Source organism: Lissotriton vulgaris, chromosome 12, assembly GCF_964263255.1.
Source record: "Lissotriton vulgaris chromosome 12, aLisVul1.2, whole genome shotgun sequence".
NCBI classification, from domain to species: Eukaryota; Metazoa; Chordata; class Amphibia; order Caudata; family Salamandridae; genus Lissotriton; species Lissotriton vulgaris.
In genome coordinates this window covers 801,485,659-801,501,844 of record NC_141700.1, presented here as the reverse complement: position 1 = coordinate 801,501,844, position 16,186 = coordinate 801,485,659, and the positions used below count along the sequence as shown (strand labels likewise).

The window sequence follows — 16,186 nt, the reverse complement described above, 5'->3', positions numbered from 1 at the left end:
CCAATGGACGAACCGCGCCTGTGTGAATATAGGAAGGGGGGGGGGGGGGCGGTGGGTTGGGGCGCCCAGGGTGTCACCACTGAAGGTGGCGACAAAATGGCACTGAGGAGGTTGTCAAAATGGCAACAAATTGTGTAACTATCTTTTTTCCCTTATTTTAATAATTTCAATATGGGTGGGGGATGACTGGTACCACCTGACCTTGCTACGCCGCTGTTCCGATGTGTCTTGTAGATCACAGGTGCAAGTCCTGGCAGCTCCAGCTCTCCTCTCTTCCAAGGTCACTAACCGGAGTACATTTACATGAATAGTACCAGCCATTATTCACAGTGCTTAGAAACCGCAGAAGCACAGCCCGAGGCGCTGTGTCACCCGAGTGCACGAAGCTGGTGTGCGCAGCAGATGATGACGTAGCTGTGAGCTCTGCTGCCCTCAACTTACAGCTGCTTCACACGACCGATGCTTGCTTTGTGTGCACTTTAATGCCAGTGGCTTCTTGGCGCCCTCTGTCCAGCCGTGCACAAGACGAGCAGCTGGTGCCCCGCTCAGGGGCACAGCCTGGCATCGGAGCCAGGCAGGCGGGCAGAGTCACCAGCCTGGCTCCCGGCTGCGCTACCGGTGCTTACCAGAGCCTGCTGGGCTTTGCACAGTAATATTTAATTATGTTTGGGTTACAAGTGACTGGGATCACAGACTCCCACGTGACGAGACGGTGACGTCACATGCTCCGACCAAGCAAAAGTAACTCAGCCTTGGGCCCAACTCAAGAGGGGTGCACAGTCTGAACTGCTAAAGAACTGGGCGAGACGAGCCGGAGCCGGAGCCGAGCCAAGAATCCGTCTCGGCTCTCAGAGCCCGTGTACGAGCCGAGCCATGAACAGGTTTGTCATGTCATCCCATTTAACATCCCATTTAGATTATGCCAACGGCCTGTATCTTGGACTTGCATTTGGCCTTTTGTCATTGGCTTCAGACAGCCCAGAATGCAGCAAGCCGGCTGGTCTGTGGCCTTTCTCTACGTGAGCATATCACGCCACATCGACGTAGGCTACATTGGTTGCCAGTCCAAAAAAGAGTGGAGTTTAAAGCCCTCACCCTGGCTCATCGTGCAATCAAAGGAAAGGGCTCTGCGTATCTCTCTTCCCGCCTTTACCCCTACAGCAATGCCAGACATCTCCGGTCCAAATCGAAAAATCTGCTGTCTACCCCTAGATTCAAAAAAGTTCGATCTGGGGGAAAACCTTCCAGGTATGTGCCTCCTCCCAATGGAACAAACTCCCCATCTCTATCCGGATGATTCAGGAGGAGCCACCATTCCGCAAAGCACTAAAATTTCCTTTTTTTGCTAAACTCCTCTGTGTAAGACTCGGGAAATGTGCAGAAGCGCCGGGACACCCCGTTGGGGTAGCTGTGCGCTATACAAAATACACGAAATAAATAAATAAATGTAAATTGTGCAAGAAACATTGTTTAAACATCTAAGAAGGTCTGGTCAAAATGCAAACAAGTCTGTTTCTTTCACATACAGAAGCGTTTCACGTTAGCACGCTAGAGTACAGGACGAGACAGACGGAGACGGTTATTAAAAGTGGTATTTTATAAACAAGAACTCTGACACCCCCGTCCCCGCAGCGACGACAAGGCTATTCGAGAACTAAGAGACGTCAGATGCCAAGAACAGCACGAAGGTGGCCCAGGTCTCATTAGACGTGAAGCAACAGTATAGCCTTTTAAATGATTAAAACAGGGTAGGGCTTTGTACAGTGCACATCAGAGCTCACGCATCACGAGAGGCCCTCTGGTGTGAGAGCGAAAAAAGGAGGCGCCGTGAAATAAAAGACTTGCCTGGGATCACACAACGTGCTCGAGCGAAAAAGTTACGATTGACCCTAGGTTTGGGGTTCACACGGTTTTGTGTAGAAAAGACTCTGGAGATCAACATTAGTGAGACAATATGCATAGGTGAGACTCGAAGACCACATACGTAGGTGAGACTCGAAGACCACGTACGTAGGTGAGACTCGAAGACCACGTACGTAGGTGAGACTCGAAGACCACGTACGTAGGTGAGACTCGAAGACCACATACGTAGGTGAGACTCGAAGACCACATACGTAGGTGGGACTCGAAGACCACTTACGTAGGTGGGACTCGAAGACCACATACGTAGGTGAGACTCGAAGACCACGTACGTAGGTGAGACTCGAAGACCACGTACGTAGGTGAGACTCGAAGACCACATACATAGGTGAGACTCGAAGACCACATACGTAGGTGGGACTCGAAGACCACTTACGTAGGTGGGACTCGAAGACCACATACGTAGGTGAGACTCGAAGACCACGTACGTAGGTGAGACTCGAAGACCACGTACGTAGGTGAGACTCGAAGACCACATACGTAGGTGAGACTCGAAGACCACATACGTAGGTGGGACTCGAAGACCACTTACGTAGGTGGGACTCGAAGACCACATACGTAGGTGGGACTCGAAGACCACATACGTAGGTGGGACTCGAAGACCACATACGTAGGTGGGACTCGAAGACCACATACGTAGGTGAGACTCGAAGACCACGTACGTAGGTGAGACTCGAAGACCACGTACGTAGGTGAGACTCGAAGACCACGTACGTAGGTGAGACTCGAAGACCACATACGTAGGTGAGACTCGAAGACCACATACGTAGGTGGGACTCGAAGACCACTTACGTAGGTGGGACTCGAAGACCACATACGTAGGTGAGACTCGAAGACCACGTACGTAGGTGAGACTCGAAGACCACGTACGTAGGTGAGACTCGAAGACCACATACGTAGGTGAGACTCGAAGACCACATACGTAGGTGGGACTCGAAGACCACTTACGTAGGTGGGACTCGAAGACCACATACGTAGGTGAGACTCGAAGACCACGTACGTAGGTGAGACTCGAAGACCACGTACGTAGGTGAGACTCGAAGACCACATACGTAGGTGAGACTCGAAGACCACATACGTAGGTGGGACTCGAAGACCACTTACGTAGGTGGGACTCGAAGACCACATACGTAGGTGAGACTCGAAGACCACATACGTAGGTGGGACTCGAAGACCACATACGTAGGTGGGACTCGAAGACCACATACGTAGGTGGGACTCGAAGACCACGTACGTAGGTGAGACTCGAAGACCACATACGTAGGTGGGACTCGAAGACCACTTACGTAGACCACATACGTAGGTGGGACTCGAAGACCACATACGTAGGTGGGACTCGAAGACCACGTACGTAGGTGAGACTCGAAGACCACATACGTAGGTGGGACTCGAAGACCACTTACGTAGGTGGGACTCGAAGACCACTTACGTAGGTGAGACTCGAAGACCACGTACGTAGGTGAGACTCGAAGACCACGTACGTAGGTGAGACTCGAAGACCACATACATAGGGGAGACTCGATGACCACGTACGTAGGTGAGACTCGAAGACCACATACGTAGGTGAGACCCCTGAAAAGCTGCTTCTCTATAAAAGGAGTGAAGCTTGAGAAGCCGACAGCTTGGATTCTGTGGGTGTCAGGATGGACCAGGACCGATCCTGGGTTCAAAGAAAGGAGCAAGGTGCGGGTCTGAGTCAAAATGCACATGTGATGGCAAGATTAAGTTAGGGGGGAACTCCGAGTTCGATCATGCAGATGTACAGTGTGGAAGCAGTGTCTGACTATGTATGGTAGAGAGATACGGGGGCATCGAACCCTCCGAAATCCAAAGACCAGCAAACAAACCCTGCAGAGCCTGGCTTAGATGGGTGCGATGATCTGAACTAGTGGCCCTGAGAGTTGAACATGGTTTCAAAAGCATCTCCAGCATCACATGTATGTATGGGGCATTTCTATAGCACAAACCTAGACACAAAAGCAGTGGTCAGAGCTTGATTTCAGTGGCGTGGAGAGTACGGGACCCAAGTCTGTGCCACTGCAGTCAAGCTATCCTGGCTGAAGAAGGGTGACATACCCTGCAACCTGTCCTAGGATGCTTGCTTCCGGTCCAGGGAGGACCCGGCCTGGCAGTTTGGTCTGGACTGTTCCCATGGGGCACAGGGGCAAGACTGATTTGCATATGGCTGGGTCCAAATTGGGGTGGCGTAGTGGGCAAAAGAACAATGGATTTAACTCAAATCTCTTGACTGGGGGAGAATGTTTTGATTTGTTCTGCATTCCGTCCATCAATTGTGTGTCTTTTGCTTTCTCACCCAAAGTGTGACGGGTATGCCCAGACGTGGGTCCTGGGCTCACTGTGCCACTGGAGTCAAGCTATCCTGGTTGAAGAGGGGTGAAACCCTGAAACCGGTCTCAGGATGCTTGTTTCCAGACCAGGGAGGACCTGGCTTAGCAGTTTGGGCGGGACTATTTCCATGAGGCACAGGGTCAGACTGATTTGCATATGGCCAGGTCTAAACCGAGGTGGCAGAGTGGGCTAAAGATCAATAGATTTAACCCAGATCTCTTGACTGGGGGTGAATGTTTTTATTTGTTCTGCATTCCGTCCATCAATTGGGTCTATTTTGCTTTCTGGCCAACAGTATTTCAGGCAGGAAATTGATAAGAGAAGAAGACAAGGAACAAGCAATGGTAAATGCAGGAAAATATGCTGGAGCCAATAGAAATGGAGGAAAGGTAGGTGGCATACACAGGAACCCATGAGAAGCCTGGAAAGAGAGGAGGCGGGATTGTAAGTCCCTTTTAAGTTTACATAAAAAACAATAGATTTCTAAAGCTCAGAGCAAGCGCTTAGCAGGCAAAACCTAATGAAAAAATAATCAAGTAATGTCACAAAATGTGCCATGTCATGCCGCATAATTCGCCTTTTCTTGCTACACAATTTAACCAACCCTGCCGCATAATTGCAGTGGCCCTTCTTCTATTCTATGGTGTGTTTTATGCAAGGCACGGTGTGTGCCGCTTGTTTCAAGTGTTTTAGGACTTTTTAGCCAAAGCAGTAAAGGATTGTTGGCAGATTGGCAGCTGTCAGCTTGTTTGACGTAAACATTGAATTTCATCTACTTAACAATTCCTAACATCACACATGTGGTGCAACTATATCAAACGAGCCAAGAGCCCCGGACTTCAGGAAGTCAGATTGCAATACTTGACCCTGGGCTGCCTTGAGGAGGAAAACATGCAGCTGATGTCAACACCACACCAAATAACACAGAGTGCCATCAAGGAAAGGAAATTCAGACAGACGCCCAGCAGCAACAGACAGACAGACAACACACACAGGGCAGACTGGAGGATGAAAACATGCAGCTGACATGAACAACACCTGTTCTAAGGGAGAGTGCCACTGAAGAAAGAAAAGACAGACACCCAGCAGCCAGTGCTTAATTTGAGCCGGAGGCACTTCATTATCAACACCGTCACTTATGACAGTCTGCCACATGGTGGCGCTGATTGTGTAATTTAAAGATGAGCAAGACAACAGTTGATTATTTAAATATACATTTTAAAGCAACTTCTACCAAGTCATTCTTATAGCTTTAGGAGGCCTGGAATGGCCTGAATTGTCACACTTGTAGGGTGGTAAGGGTTTGTAGTTGTGTAGGTACTGTGATGGGCAGTGCTGGCAGGGGTCGGTGCAAGCTGTGGTGGTCTCCTAACGAGGGCCCGGCCCTTATTGATTTACAACTTAAGCAGTTCCAGCAGCAACAGACAGACAACTCACACAGGACCGACTGGAGAAGGGAAACATACAGCCGACATCACCAACACAGGACATACCGGTTGAATTCTGCCTCTCCTCCCCGGTCCACCACAGGTTTTACCCGATTGCGTGGAGGGAGTTGCGGTGGTGTGCTCTTCACCTTCTCCACTTCCAGGCAGGGAGGGAGCCCGGGGTCAGCAGTCGAGCAGATCCCTGGCTCTATTTAAACCCATGCTTTGCCCTGCACGCACCGGGGGCACCAAAGGCAAGCCCGTCTGCACCCGTCTGCGCCCGTCTGCACCCGTCTGCGCCTAGCCGTCGCCAGGACCCCTGCTCCTTTTAACACAGGGTGCAGACAAAGTCCCAAACACACGTATACAAGCATGGAGCTTACGGCACAAAGAGGGTAAGCACTCCCAGGTGCACGGCCAAGGCTCCTCGGGTGCTGGAAGGAGCTTTTGCAAGCAGCACCTGCCAATCCAAGAGTCTAGAACTGCCACAGGTAATCCCCCGATTGCCACCACTGGCAAGGAATGTCCTCATATGGTTTCCAATACTCCTCTTCTCCCCATAAACCGTCCCTCCTGCAATCCAAGCCGCGACTGGCATTGCTTCCTGGCGAATGTCAGATCTCTACCCAAACAGGTCATCGAAATCTGGGACCTGCTTTCATCAGGACTTACGGATATCGGCTTCCTAACGGCAACTTGGCTAAAACCTAGCTCCACCCCTTCCATCACGGTGGCAATCCCTGACGGCTACCGAATTAAAAAATGTGACCGGCAATCTAAGATGGGTGGAGGCATAGCTCTAGCAGACAAGGACGCTATCGAGGTCACTACAGAACATAGCAGTGACGATAAACTAGAAATCCTGATATTCAGAATCGACTCCCAATCCCACCACTGTGGGAAAGGCGCACATGTTTATCGCCCGCCCGGCCCCCTCCTGAACTTCTCGCTACAGCTGATGGAGCTTATTGCCCCTCATATTATCTCCACCAAACATTTTTTACTACTAGGAGATTTTAATATCCATAGTGAAGGCTCCTCTAATGCGGACGTTACAATGCTCCTGACGGATTTAGCCACTCTGAGACTGGAGCAGATTAATACTGGCCCTACTCATCTGGCAGGACATACCTTAGACCTCATCCTGACTACGTCCCCAAATATCTGCTCTGAGGCCCCCTGCCCACTCACAGGGTCCGGCCACTCTCTATTTCGTTTTCATATAAAAGACGTAAGGGTCACCTCTACCACCTCTACCTCTACCTGGTCCCGCGGGCATTACTATGGAATGTCCTCGATGGATTAGGGTTACCCACCTACCTGTTGTTCCTGCTTAAAAAATTCCATGAAGACAATTTCGCCCAGATCAGGTGGGGTGTCCAGGGAGAAAAAACATCTCGCATCCCAGTAGACAGGGGCGTCCGCCAGGGGTGTGTGCTTGCCCCCACTCTGTTTTCTCTCTATGTCAACGGAGTGGTGGAGCATCTGCTGCAACACCCTGCGGATGCACCTACTCTGGCGGGGAGAAAAGTCCCAACCCTCCTGTTTGCGGATGACACCCTCCTGATCTCGAAATCCCCAGCGGGCATTCAGAAATTGCTTTCTAGCTTTAAATCCTTTTGTGACACCAAGGGTTTAGCTATAAATATAAGCAAGACCAAATTCCTTGTCCTTAACCCCCCCAAGAAATCCGTCGCCCCACCCGTTTTAGACTCCATCCCTCTGGAGAGAGTCAAAGAATTTGATTACCTGGGAATACGTTTGTGTGACTCAATGAGTTGGAAGGCACACCACCAAAAGGTGTTTCTGACTCATAAAAGGGTCACAGGAGCCTTGCTCAAGGAACAACGAGCCTCTTCCTTGAAACCAATTGGGGCAGTGCTAGATATCTACAGAGCAAGGGTTGTAAGCGCAGCTCTATATGGCGCAGAACTGTGGGGCACGCAGAGAGTCGATACCTTGGCCCATCTTGAAAACAACTTCCACAAAGATCTGATGAGGCTACCCCACAGTACTCCTACAATCCCTCTCTTGCTGGATGCAGGTACTCGCCCAATTTGTGAGCAAGCAAAATTACGCCCCCTGCTACTTTGGTCCCGGATATGGAATGTCCCAGAATTGTGTAGTTACGCTGACGCCTTGAAAGATTTGTTGTCCCTCCCAGGTTGCAATAAGGTACCCTGGTTCAGGGAGGTAAAACGATTACTCTATGAGCTAGGATTAGGAGATGCCTGGGTTAACAAAACAGCACCGCCCAAGCAGTTCCTAAAGAACGTTTACTGGTTATGGGTAAAAAACAACAGAAAGCGTAACTCCAACCATTGCAAATCTGTTGCTCAGTTCTTACTAGTCAAGGAGCTCCCCCTCAGGGAACCTTATCTGGACTTAATTCACAACTCCGGAGACAGATCACTATACTTCAAATTCAGGGTGGGTGTTCTCCCCCTAGGATTGTTAACTTCCTCTTGGAAACCTCCTTTCCAAACGGTCCCGTTTTGCCCGTTTTGTGATTCAAGGGTTGAGTCTGTCGCCCACCTCTTGTTTGAGTGCAGTGTCCATGCAGCTCCTAGATTGAAATGGCTAAAGCCCTTGTGTAGGAGTCTAGGAACAAGATCCCATCTAGAAGCCCTACGTATACTGCGCTCTGATGCCCGCCCATTCTTTGCATGCTGCATGGCAACATTTCTTGGCTGGGCATGGCGTATAAGAACTGCAAGAAAGCTATTGATCCAGTAATGTGTTATTTTGTAACCTGCTCTACATACTATTGTAAATATCTGCAAGGATTTCTTAAATGTGTAACTTGTGTCTCACTGTTTTTATCACGATTCCCTACGGTATTTTTTATTATGCATCTTTGTAATGATTTTATATATGTTTTGTACTGCTTTTATGATATGTACCGTATCGAAATAAAGCTATACTACTACTACTCTACCCCCACTATATCCTCCCACAGCTTGCAAAGACAATTGCATAAAATCACGCCCGACCACTTCACGAATGCCCCACCAATATTAACTTAACACTAACTACTATCGAGGAGGACTTGGCCAACTATAACAATTTAGTTAACATAACATTAGACCAACTGGTCCCACTAAAACCCTACCCTACCCTACCAAGCCCGGCAGAACACAGGCGTCATGGTTCTCCCGATCTACGGAACGAAAAAATCCAATGCAAAAAGCTAGAAAGACGTTGGCGTCTTTCCCATGATACAAATGGGAAAGAAGCCTACAAGAGCCTTCTGGCCCTATACCATGAAAATCTAAAGAAGGCGCACATAATTCACATGGAGTCACAACTTAACCAGGCAGGAAACTCTTCCAAAGAACTCTACCACATTTTTAACTGATTCACAAAACCTAAAACCTGACATAATGTAGTAACTCCAACCCAAGACCTTTGTGACAAGCTGGCTACCCAGTTTACTCAGAAGATTGAGAGCATTTACAACAGTATCACCAAAGATAAGGACCCTCAGAAAGACACCACCGCCCTCTACCCCACACTGCACATCCCTTGGACTGCTTCCCCCCACGTACAACTGACACGGTGGAGTCCCTAATGAAAACAGTAAAATCAGGCTCCCCTCAGGATATCTTACCTGCTAAAGTATCCCCGCTACATCATAACCCACGATCTGCCCCATTCTCTGCTCCTCCCTGAACAAGGGCAAATTACCTTCCGAATGGAGGGATGCCCAAATAATCCCTATCTGAAAGAAGCCTAATGCTCCTCCGAAAGACTAGTTAAACTATCGCCCTAGCTCCCTGCTACCCTATCTGAGCAAACTTTTGAAGAAACTTGTTAATAAATACCTCTCAGCCTTCCTGGAAGTAACAGGAGTTCTTGACCCTCGCAGTCCGGGTTTCGTCCTGGATTTAGTACGGAGTCAGCACTTATTGCAGTCGCAGAGAACCTCAGGCCCTCCCTGGACAATGGACAGGCCGCACTACAGGTGCTGCGGGATCTGTCAGTAGCGCTTGACACGATGTCCCATTCCGTCCTACTAACTAGATTAGGAAGCGTTGGAATCCATAGTCTTGCCTTTCAGTGGTTGTCAAACTTCCTAACCCAACGTACCCGAACTGTCAATCTCGGCACCTTCCGCTCCCCAACATCAGAGTGGATTAAAGGTGAGCCCCAGGGATCCCACCTTCGTCCCACGCAGTTTAACATGTATGAGGCTCCACTCGCATACCTACTCCGGGAACTGGGCTTCACCCAGATTTCCTACGCTGATGACACCCAGCTCCCAATGGCATTTGACAAAAACTCCACCAATACCCGGTCAGCTCTCTCTGAAGGTCTGACGCCATCTGGGATTGGATGAGGAATAACTTCCTTCAGCTAAATGCTAGTAAACCGAAATTATGCTTTTGGAGATGCGCCCCTACTCTGGTCTCCAGAGTGGCGGCCCACCAACCTGGGTCCTGCAACGGTCCCGAAAGCAGTCGTGAAAAACTTAGAAGTACACCTAGACCCGAAACGCACAATGAAAGAGAAAGTTGCAACCACTGTGAGTTCCTGATTCCACACATGAAGTCTTTTGATGAAGGTTCTCCCTTTCCTCCCTATGAGAGCCCTCCTGATCTCAGCCAACGAATCCTCTCTTAACAGATTCCAGGTGGTCCAAAACACCGAGGCCCGTCTAGTTTCCAATGCTCCTGCCAGGACAGCCTCCTCGCCGCTACTCCTGGGTCTACACTGGCTGCCCATCCGCAAGCGGATCCGTTTTAAGATCTGCTGCATGGAGCACAAGGCGCTACACGGCAACACCCCCAGCTATCTCGCAGACAGACTCGTACGATACCAGCCTTCCAGAACCCTCCGGTCTGGCTCTAAATCGCTCCTCACGGTTCCTCGTGCAAAGAAATCTCGTACAGGTGGGAAGGCCTATCATCTGGCCCCCTCTGACTGGAATCAACTTCCCTTACACCTCCGGGAATGCACCAACTATTTGCATTTACGCAGGTTTCTTACAACCGAACTCTTCTGAACAACCCCCCCCCCCCATACCCCCACTCCCCCGTGACTTTATCACTCCTGTAGCGCGAAGATACCCCTTCAAGGGTGATTCGGGTGCTTAACAAGACAAATAAATGAGGGGTATAACTGAGGCCCCGGCAGGGGGTGGGTGTGTGTGTGGGGGTTGTTATGGTTTCTTGTTTCGGAAGGGGGGGGGCATCATTCCTTACGCCTGTCAGAACTCGTGCAATGGCATGGAGTAAGAAACATTTAAACACCACCCCCCCCCCCAGCCCAAGCAGAAAGAAACAGAACAAGCATTTACAATGCAACGGTCTCGGCATTGCAAAAGTTAGAGCTATTAGCATTGTAAATGACAATGTCATTTATTTATGTTTTAAAAACAAAAACATAAATAAAAATAATGTCATGAGCAATGCCAATAGCTCTAACTTTAACAATGCCGAGACCATTGCATTGTAAATGCTTGTTTTTCTACAGCACTCGTCAGTAAGCTGTGGGGAAAATATAAGATTAAAGTTGGTTTACCTGTTGCAACTCTTGTTTTAGTTGGAACAGTCTGCGATTGCATCCCCTAGTCGTGAGCGGGGGCTCGCCTCTTGATAAGGCATCCATTACTAGTTTGCCATCCAGGCTCTGTCACCGGGCTGCCCACGAGCAGGGTGTGAAGGCTTTTAGGTAGCTGCTTCCGGCAGATGCATCTGTACTGACAGAAGTTATGTATAGAAATTGGTTGTGACTGAGCACTCTCACGGATGCTCGCTCCTTTTATGTTATCACGTTGACAAAGCAGATGTTTTGGTTGGCACTATGTAAGGTTAGTAATTGCATGTGCAATGCAGTCTTCCCTTAAATGTATTATTTAAATGTATTGCTCCTTTTGAGAAGAGCCACCTATCAACAAATATGCTAAAACTTTCTTGAAGATTAAACGCAAATTAAAAGTCCTTAACCCCATCGCAGTCCTTTGCACCCATAAATCCCCAAAATATTCACATGGAATGTTGTCTAAAAAAGGAACCCCCACATTCTACTCATGAGTGGTTCTATATTTCAGTGGGCCACCCACCGGCCCCAAAATGAATCCTCTGTTTTAGCCTTTCTTTTAGCCAATTTCTTTTAGCCAAGAGAGTCTTTTAGCCAAGAGAGTCCCCCATAAAGCAGTGGCATGACGAAACTTGAGCGGACCCCCTGCAAAGTCCAAGGGGCGTGGTTTAAAAACAAAACATGTCAACAAAAAAAAAACTGAGTTTAGCACAGTGTGCTGCCCGACTTGGATTTTGCTGTTCCTGTCATTGCTCCAGGTATATGATACAACAAGTAACATCATACCTACAAGTCAAGACTATTGGCTTTGACAATGGTTATTAGTTGCATAACCTAAATAAGCAGCAACTATGGCTTGTATATAATATTTTTAAAAAACTTCCACTTAAAGACCTGGTGACACCACGACGATGTTGCTGCTCCTGAGTTTCAAACAGAGAAGGGAAATCCAGAGAGAAAATGACTCTCTTTAAAAGATTTCCCTTCCTCTACAACTCTCACCTCGCGCACATCGACGTGCCTGCTGTCACTGCAGTCTGGTAAAAAAAACGGACTGCCTGTGTCAGGGCACAAAACAGAGCCCGATAGAGACCCGTTTCAAGGCCCCCTTAAAAAAATACCGGTGCTCAGACCAGGTGAGACCCGGCCCACTTAAAGCCCTGCCTGTGCGTGAATATGTAACGTAAGGGGCCGGGTGCTCGTGTAAAGCGCTCCAATACCTTTGGGTTGAGTTCGCGCTATACAAATCTGGTAAAAAGGCCACATTCGAGCGCTTTTCTTCAGCTCTAGTTACCATACACGAGTGCAGGTCCTAACTGCCACTGTGTGCAGAGCCACCCTTTGCTACGATAGTGCCCTGGCCGGAGTGAAAATTGGCGACCTTGCTGACGGTAGTGTGGTAGGGAATAGAATGAGGCAGCAAAGGGGTTGGGGTTGGGCTTTTGTGTTCACAGGTCTGTCTCTGTCAGCCCAGTGAACGGCCCTAAACACAGATATCTTCGGACCTCACCCAAGTCACCCATAGTTTACATTGCGTCACGCTGCGGCGAGTAGGGTGGTGGTGGTGTATGTCAGCAAGGGTAAGAGGGTGAAGGGGGCAAGGAAGGGGGCTAATGGGCTGTTAAAAATATCCTCTACGGAAAGAAACGAGAGCGGAGAGGCACCGAGGTTGGAGAAAGGTTTGCTGCTGTTTGCATAACCTGAATACATACAGCTCCGTCCACCGCTCTGAAGATTGGCGCCCTGGGCCTGAGCCCAGATCGCCCATGCCAAAAGCCGGTGCTGTCTGGGTGCCTGTTTACCAATTAGAAGTGGCGGTACGTAGTATCTTATTGACGACTCGAGACCAGTGTCAAGTTTGTAGGTCCTTTATTCCAACCCCCGCATGAAAGGACACCCAACACGAACAAGGTACAAGCAGTCAAATGACACAAAGGGAATACTTGCTACATCATAAGATTCTACAATTCGAGATCGTTACCATTAATACAGTTCATGTACTATGATACTGAGTTACCCATTACGCACTATACTACACGGTACTCTCCCATCAAACGTTTTACAGCAGTGCGAAAAGGTGCTGGAACTTCTGCCCCCTTTCAAATTTAAGAAAAGCATGTACTGAGGGGCAGATTTCCAAGCCCCTTGTGCTCTGCACCATCCACGCCGCGTGCATCACACATCTGTCCTCAGCAAGTCACCATGAACAGCTGCCTGGCGATCCTGGCGCTGCTGGCCGCGGCTGCAGCCCTCTCACAAGGTAAGAGAGCACCCGAATCGACCTCACATGCCATTTATACATTAAGAACAGCCGTGTCTAAAACCAACCGGGCGTTCCTTAATACCAGTTCCACAGCTGCCCCTGTGCCAGCAGCTGGATTGAGTTGAAAACATGTGTATGTGGTCTGCAGGCTTTTGCAACGTGTGTTGGGCATCCAATAGTGATGAGCCTGAATCCTGACAAGAATGCTGCCAGGCTTCGGTAACAAACTACTTATGTCGTTAGCCCTTTAATATTTGTCAAGAGCCAAGTCTGCCGCGGCCGGTCCTGCAGTAAGGGGCAAGGCGCATGCGTAAGCCCGAAACCTGCCATTGGGGACGGCGCATGCGCAAGCAGCGGGAGGTATAGCTAGCGTCTCAGCTTCCGAGGAGGACAGCGCGTTCGCGCGCGCGTGGCCGGCGCAAATCGCCTTGCGCGCGGCCAGGACTGTCCTCCTCGGAAGCTGAGCCGCTAACAATAGATCTCTGGCGAGAGCGAGCTTCGCTCGCTTAGCCGAGACCTAAAAACCACACAATGCATGTAATTTTACTGGCACAGGGGCCCGGCAAAATGTGCCCTGTGTTCATGGCACTGGCGTAATGCAGGCCCCTGCGGGGGGGGGGGGGGGGGGGGGGGGGGGGGACAATAATATAAAAACAAACAGACAACTCTCCCTCCAGTGAACTAGGACCACAGACCCGCAGAAGCGCCCAGATTCTGAAGGCACTATACAACCAGACACTTGGTAGTAGGCGCTGTACAGAAGCAGAAGTTTACCAGAATATTGTACACAGAAACATCACAAGACGCACATATTATTATTAGCTCATTTATAAAGCGCATGAATCGCCCCACGTGGGGTATCTCCGCGCTGAAGACTGATAAGGTAATGTCAATTGACTCAGAACAGAAATGCTTTCAACTGCTTCCTGAAGCGAACATAATTAGGAGTTAGTCGCAGCGTCTCCGGGAGCGGATTCCATAGCTTGGGTCAAGATGAGAGAAGGCTCTACCTCCCCATTTTGTTTTCTTGAAACGGGGGATAATTAGGAGGCCTTTGCCTTCCGAACGAAGCTTGCGTCGAGGCGTGTAGACTGTCGGTTTGTTTGATCGATATGACGGGCCAAGTCGGTGCAGACTCTTAAAGACTAGACAGCATATTTTAAAATGAATTCGTTTACGGACCGGAAGCCAATGTAATTTGTGAAGGAGAGGCAAGGAAGGGTTGCGGCGAGGGGCATCGGTGACCAGTCGGGCTGCTGTGTTCTGGATCACTTGCAAAGAACGCAGGGCAGAGTCTGTGGCCGAAATATGAAGTGCATTGCTGAAATCCAGCCGACTTAACACCAGAGCATGTATCAATCAATCAATCAATCAAAGCATTTATAAAGCGGGCTACTCACCCGGAGTGTCTCAAGGCGCTAGGGGAAGGGGGGGGGGGGGTCCGCTACTGCTCAAACAGCCAGGTCTTGAGCTTGAGTATCACGGTCCTACGGGTAGCGAGGGGTAGGAAGTGAAAGACTCTCTGTAGGAGGCTGAGGGCGTGGAAACAAGATGGTCTTGTAGATGCTATGAGCTCCTCCATGCTTAGCTTGTTATCAACAAGAACCCCTAGGTTTTTTACAACTGATTTGGGGGTTGGAGCCGCTTCCGGCCTCCAGCTCGGGGACCAGCTGGTAATTGCCTCCGTAAACAGCATGATTTCCGTTTTGGTTGTATTAAGCTGGAGGAAATTTCGATCCATCCATGCCTTGATTTTAAGCAACCTTCAGAAAAAAAATCACGAATATTGGGAGCATTATTATCATAGGCCAGGAGCAGCTGCGTATCATCTGCATAGGAGGCTGGAATGAACCCGATCTCTCTAAGCAAAGCAGCCAATGGAGCAAAATAAATATTAAAAAGAGCCGGGCTGAGACAGGAGCCCTGAGGGACTCCCTTGGGGACCCAGGTGGGTTTAGCTTTAAATGTCCTGGATGACGTGTACAAAAATATCTTCCCATTCCGCGTGGATTTTCTATTTTCAATTAATGATTAAGGACACAAAGATCCCAGACAAGAGTCTGGAACACACCACTAATCCCGGCTATTTACAGCGCCTAGAAACGAAAGGGAGTCGTGAAGTCCTGTATAAGAAGCAAGTTATTGTCGTGTGGAAGCCGGTGTGGCACAAGATCTGACCCCAACGCAGCCCCCACCTCTGTGCCCGGCCCCGCTCTACACCCACAAACTCCGAAAGCGCCGCAGGGCAGCTGGAAACGGTGAGGCGCTATATGAACACGCCTCGTGACGTGCACAGAATGTGATCACTGTGGTGGCGGCAGGGGTGTGGAGTGACGGCTCCCTGCTGCCGACTGATGCGTCACCCGCCGTGGTGGGGAATGGGGGGAAGGGGGCAGATGTGGGGTGCAACCTGTGCTAACGTGGAAGAAATACAAGTTCGAAGTAACACAAAACAGCCATTGTGTTTCCGGTTAATGAAACCAGAGAGTGTGTCTCTGGCGTGAGGTGAATCCACAGAAACGTGAATAACCGGTCCTGGGTTCTTGCGCCGCCTCCAGGCGCTCCCTGCACCGGGGTTGGGGGGGGGGGGGGGGGGGGTGAAAGGCGTGGACACGGGGACAGTGTTTCTGAGCCAGAAAGAACTGCCATGGAGAGCACAGAGGCCATACGGAGCGGGCCCCAGGGT

At 49.7% G+C, this 16,186-nt stretch overlaps 1 protein-coding gene across 2 annotated transcripts in view; it reads right to left on the bottom strand.

Annotated features, from left to right (window-relative positions):
• Positions 1-16,186, bottom strand: part of PLD2 (phospholipase D2) — a 476,181-nt gene that overhangs the window by 385,985 nt on the left and 74,010 nt on the right. The gene's annotated exons all lie outside the window — the stretch shown is intronic.